At 32.4% G+C, this 6,330-nt stretch overlaps 1 non-coding gene across 1 annotated transcript; it reads right to left on the bottom strand.

Annotated features, from left to right (window-relative positions):
• Window positions 1–6,018: 6,018 nt before the first annotated feature.
• LOC116082849 lies at window positions 6,019–6,123 on the bottom strand. The gene has a single exon (XR_004115476.1). It is a non-coding gene; the product is annotated as a U6 spliceosomal RNA (small nuclear RNA).
• Window positions 6,124–6,330: the final 207 nt, after the last annotated feature.

Below are 6,330 nucleotides of genomic sequence, written 5' to 3'. Positions count from 1 at the left end.
CTGGGAGTCGTGGGGCCTGTGCCTCCTGGCTGGCTGCTGTGGTCTCAGAAACTCACTGGAGAGAAAATCGTAACTTGGAATCTTATTGAAGGATTAGTGACAGTTTTTCTTTCACCATTTATGTACAATTTTCAAAAAGTCAAACTCTATTTTTATATGTAGTAAATGGATTGAAAGGAATTATTCAAAGCATCAATTAACAGATGTTTATAAAAGAACATCAAAGTAACTCTGATACATATATATTCCTTTCCAATACTCAGGGGTCATTTATGAAAGAGAATAAAAAATGTATAAGAGACTACATCATGAATGCCTATAAGGTAACATTGTATTCTGGACATAATAAATAGTACATGTTTACTCACAACAGCTGCAACAGAATTTACAAAACTTGTACAATCTTAAGAATGACAAAATCTCAACATGGAGATTGGGGTTTGACATAAAATCTGACCCTAAGCAATGAAACTGTGGGCACTTCCTACCTGTTGGGAGTGAAAGAAATAATATTTTCAGAGAATGTTATGTCTGATAAGTTGACCATGGCCCAATAGAAGACCACACAGCCAAAAGTATTTGGGCAGCACAAATAGGTACTCAATATACTTCTTAAAAATAAGTAAGTAAATATGGATATTGATATGAGATTTTTTGGATGAGACAAATGGAGATAAAAAAGGTAATAGTTATATTTTATTTATATATGCCTATAATTTTGAAAATTAAGAAATCATTTAGAGTAAGATAATTTCTGAGCATTTGTTTATTGAAAACCTATTTCTCTAGAATACATAAACAACAATAAAAAACAAATATGCAAAAGTATCTTTGCTGCTGAGAAGGAATCTATCTATAAATGATAAATACGATGGGTAGTTCATTCAAGCATGAAATCATCCAAGCAAATACCCTGGGAGCATTCCAAGACAAATAATTTTCAGGTGAAAGTGTTAAAAAATAATGTCTTAGGACCCAAGCAGATGAAGGGTTTGCAGTCTCTTAGGACGAACAACAATATGAACTCTCAGATTTCCCAGGGACTAAATGATCAGCCAAAGAGCACACATGGTGGGACTCATGGCTCCAGCAGCATATATATAGCAGAGGATGGCCTAGTTGGTCATCAATGGGAGGAGAGGCTCTTGATCCTGTGAAGGTTTATGCCCCAGTGTAGGGGAATGCCAGAACCAGGAAGTGGGAGACGGTGGGTTGGTGAGTACGGGAAGGAGGAAGGAAATAGGGTTTGGTTTTTGTTTTGTTTTTGATATTTTTTCAGAGGAGTAACTAGGAGAGGAAATATCATTTGAAATGTAAAAAAAGAAAATATCTAATAAAAATAAGTAAATAAACAAACAAACTATGTCTTAATGGAAAATTGAAATTACATTATCTATTCTTAATTGTATTGACTGATACATTTTAGGAAATTTTATTTAAAGAACATTTATTAACAAAACAAAGAATATTATTTGGAAATTAAATCATCAATACTTGCATATGTCAATGTTATGTTAGATGTGAGGCCTTTGTAGTTTAGAGTCTTTGTATGAATTAAAATAATACTTTAAATTTTCTTTGTTTCATAATTTTGACAAATATATCATTTCTCCAACTCAGATACTTACATTATAGAGATAGGAGAATAATAATCAATAATACAAAAAGTTACAATCCTTTGTGCAATTAGCCAACTAGTTGATGAGAGATAGCATATTTGTGGATGTATTAAATGAGACAAAACCATAACCATCCAAACAACATTAGGCCATATTGTAAAATATAGAGGATTGTATTTAATCTTTATATAATGTAGAAAGAAAATAAACATGTTCTTTTTGATTCAAAAAACATTGTGAAAGTGAGGTAGACAGATTTTTAAGAGCCAAAGTACAAGAAATTCTGCTGTAAATTAGTCTTTTCTATAAATTTCTGAATAAACCACATAAGAACAATGGCAATACTAAGGGACATGTTATTATGGAAGAAAAAAAATGATGGAGTCTCACCCTCAGATGAAGAACTACAAACAAAGAATTATCCTGTAGATAAGACCATTTGTGAATGAGACCTATAAGGAGTGGTTGGATCAGTAACCATATGTACACAAACAACAAAAATATATAAATGTGTGTGTATTTGAATGTGTGCATAAACATACAATAATATTTAAATGAAAAGGGGCTATTGTCTTCACAAATATGTATGAGGTTCAATGTAGAATAGTTGGTAGGAACTAGGAACAAAACTCAGGAGAGAAAATATTGTCATTCTCTTTCAATTAGAAACATATTTGAAGAAAGAAATTAACGGTGTTTAAAAAAGACTATCTGCTTAACAACATTGTTCAGTAGTATTTATATCTTTAATTTTCTTAAAAATGTATTTTATGGATTAATCAGTTAAACAGCATAAAGAGTAATTCATCCTTCTGATAATATAATTAATTTTAAGTTTAAGTGCTACTATCTAAATTTCATTAAATCAAATGGGGCTCATTAATTTATTTGCCTGCTATATGAAGGAAAAATGTACATTAATATAAGATCTTAAACAAATGCTATTCTTGTTCTACAGAAAAACAAAACAAAATAAAACAAAAAAATCACATAATATCTTTCTTTGAAGTAATATTTGCCATTCATGTAAGACTAGGTGAGGATAAATAATTTTAATATGATATAATATAATAATAAATATTTAACAAAAATAATCTTATTTCATATGTGCCAAAAAATATTACATCAAAATATTTTTGCCTCTTTCTTTCTGATCAATGTACTAAAATAATTGTGGCTGTGAATATGTGTGTGTGTGACGTACTAAAATTAGATACAAATACTAGAACAAAATGTTTCTTGTTTATTGGTCATTCAAGTTGCTAGAATATAACAGAACCAAAGCAGGTTCTTTAATCCTACTATTAATGTAAGTAAATACATGTTTAATTCCTCTCTCATCACTAAGTTTGTACCTACAAAGAAAGTACAAGTATCATAGTGGACTACAAAGCAAAATAATTTCTCTAGAAAGTTCCATTTCGGCCAAGTAACATGATGATGATGATGTAATGACATTTATTAAAGAAATATCTCGACCTCTGCAGTTTGCCAAGTAACATAATGAATATGATAAATAAAAAATTAATGAAAACCTCTGTAAGTCTACATACATATATACCTACCTTGTTGAAATTTTTTATTATCATTATAAGCTCCATATTCTTAGGGTCCTAGTTCAGAGAAAATTAGCTTCACTCTGAAGAAAATTATATAGCAAGACCAATACTGTATATAACTTCCATTATATGAACCCACCACTAGTCAAAGTGCACAGAACAACTGACTAGCCTCAATTGATATAACTACAACAAAACCTCCATGTCAAGGATAAGAAGACAGATTGTAAAAGCCTGAGATTCAGGGTGACAGTTGTGAGACAGTAACTTCTACGTATTGAAGTTTTGAGAATTTGAAACCATGAAATATCCTCAATGTCATTGCCTACACAGACTTATAAATGAAAATATTGATAGTGAATGTGAGTGAAATAAAACTCACAAATCTAAAACCCTAAATGAAGAGCTACACATAACCTATAGTTTCTGAGAAAGGGTAATAAGTCAGGAACAAGACCCTTGGTAGTTTTCTAATCCACACAATCATCTCATATGCACATATGAGTAACACTAAATGAAAACAGCAAGTAATAGTTATACATTTACACCTACACATACATGTATGTACATATGAATAAGAGGACATTAGTTTGAGTACAGAAATGTTTCAAAAGAAGAGGGACAACAGAAATTATTTAAGGATGTTCATAAACTCTAAATAAATAAATTTAAATATAAAATAAGATAAATTACAAATTTATGGTATCAGCCAAACTAGGCACATATAGATCAAAAACCTAAATGTGAAACCAAAAACATTGAAATTACCAGGAAAAAAAAAAGAACTTTCTAAATAGAACATTTGTCCAAAATTTACAACCAACAACTGACAAGTGGTGCTTCATAAAACAAAAATGATTCTACACAGACAAAAAAAAAAAAAAAAAAAAAAAAAAAAAAATCAACCAGGTATAGAATGGGAGAGAATGTTTGCTAGCTATCTAAGAGAGGACTAACTTCTAAAATATAAAAATAACTAAAACAAAACAAAACAAAAAAAACACCAACAACAAAAAACAAAGACTCATATAACCCAAATGAATCTTTTCGGAAAATAGTCCTTCCTCGGGTATTGGAAAACTATCTAGTATGTTCTTACCTGGGGAAATACAGTTTTTCTTTTGATAGATCTGATCATTTTTTAGTTGACTCTCATAAGGTTTTCTGTGTAAGGAGAGGTCCAGTAGAATTTCCTTGTCTACTTTAAAGTGTCTATTCCTATCATCCTTGCTCTGCTCATGGGTAAGCGATCATGATGTTAAGACATTATACGTGCAGTTTCTGACATTACTTTGTGGTATGTTCTTAAAGCAAACTTCCTAAATTTCCTCTTAAAGTTTTTCTTTCTTCTTTTCCCCAATATTCCCTGAGCCTTAGTTTCTGGAGTTTTATTGTAGCTGTAGCCATTTGGACTGGGTTTCACTATAGCTTTTGATTGGTTGAAGTTCTTTGTATAAGCCTCTATCAGTGCCCTCCACTCCCATCTAGGAGTTCTCTTCATTCAATATTCACTCAAGCTTTTATTAAAAGTTGTTGTATTCATCCTTGCCTTTCTGGCCATGGTGTGATGAAATCTCAAAGTTGTTTTGATTTGCATTTTCCTATAGCAAGGTAAGATAAACATTGTTTGAGGTATTTCTTAGTCATTTTTTTTTGTTTGTTTGTTAGCTTCTTTTAAGAACTCCCTGTTAAGGTTACAGGTTATTTATTTTTTTTAAGGAGAATTTAACTGAAAATAAAAAAGATACATTTTTTTTTTGCTTGACATTTTAATTGCCAATTACATATTGTTTGGCAAAAAAAAAGAGAGATGAAAAACAAAAACAATGCTTTCATTCTTCTTTATCATTGAGTGATACTCCATTGTGTAAATACCACATTGTCTTTAGTTATTCATGTAGTGACATACACTTAGGAAGGTTCCATGACTCAGCTTTTGTGAAGGTGAAGCAATAAACATAGAAACTTAAGGTTTTTATAGTGTCGCTACTCTTATCAATTAATGTTTTATCTGTGTGCTTGCTTGTTTGTTCTTTTTTCTTATGGTATTTGCAAACAATAATTGTGCATAGAAAACTTTGAAAACATGACTGATTAGCACATTCTCCTGAAGAAAGATTATCTACATATATTACTTGGAATTATGTAATTAATAAATGTCTCTTTCAACTACTATCATTTAACAATCTCTTGTGTTTACTAATTCTGAACCATTAGTACTGTAGCTGGGTATCAAAATCCTTCTATATTAAAACAATTTCTTTAGTTCACCGAACCTTCATTTGTTATTTCAGAAATTATGCCAAAAGTAATATCCAAACACTAATCACTCTATTAATCTGAGAGGATCAAATAAATTTAATTAGGGATGTTGTCATGATGTTCAAATCACTCTTGACAACCTGCCCTTGGTTGGGGGAGGTATTGATTCCCTAATTGGTTCTTGATTGTGTCAATACAGGAGGTAGAAGCTAATCAAAGGGGGAAGAGAGAAAGGTAGGACCCAGGTGAGTCCCAGGAGGAAAAAAATTGAGACAAGAGGGAGAGAGGGTGAGGCAGACATGAATGTCTCTGGACACCTATAGTTTGTAGCCTCCTCCATAAGCAGAGGCCAAGGAGGATAGGGCAGGGTATTCTTCACCAAGTCATTGAGTTATCTGGCTAGTTTTAAACTATTAAGGCAGCCTGGTGTTTTCCATCCACTGCAACTAATATAGGCAGGAGAAAGGGCACAGCTGGGCCATCACTGGTGACCTGGGGAAGCTAGTTGCAAGAGGTTGAGAAAGCTCTGGCAGAACTCTTGAGAAAGAGCTAGCATGGTCTTTTATTGTTGTTGGTTTTTACACGTGGAATGCTTCATGAATTACCTTGTCATCCTTGCACAGCGGCCATGCTAATCGTCTCTGTATCGTTCCAATTTTAGTGTATGTCCTGCCAAAGTGAGCAGTCTTTTTTTTTTTCTTTTTCTTTTTTTCCTTCGACACATGGTTTTTCTGTACAGCCCTGACTGTCCTGGAACTCACTCTGTAGACAAGGCTGGCCTCGAACTCAGAAATCTGCTTGCCTCTGCCTCCCAAGTGCTGGGATTAAAGACATTCGCCACCACTGCCTGACTGCAGGCTTTTAAAATTACATACAACAGCCCACTTAAG

The sequence above is a fragment of the Mastomys coucha genome, unplaced genomic scaffold, assembly GCF_008632895.1.
Source record: "Mastomys coucha isolate ucsf_1 unplaced genomic scaffold, UCSF_Mcou_1 pScaffold7, whole genome shotgun sequence".
In the NCBI taxonomy this organism is placed as follows: domain Eukaryota; kingdom Metazoa; phylum Chordata; class Mammalia; order Rodentia; family Muridae; genus Mastomys; species Mastomys coucha.
The sequence above is the reverse complement of the archived record's forward strand: the minus strand, read 5'-3'. Positions and strand labels throughout refer to the sequence as shown.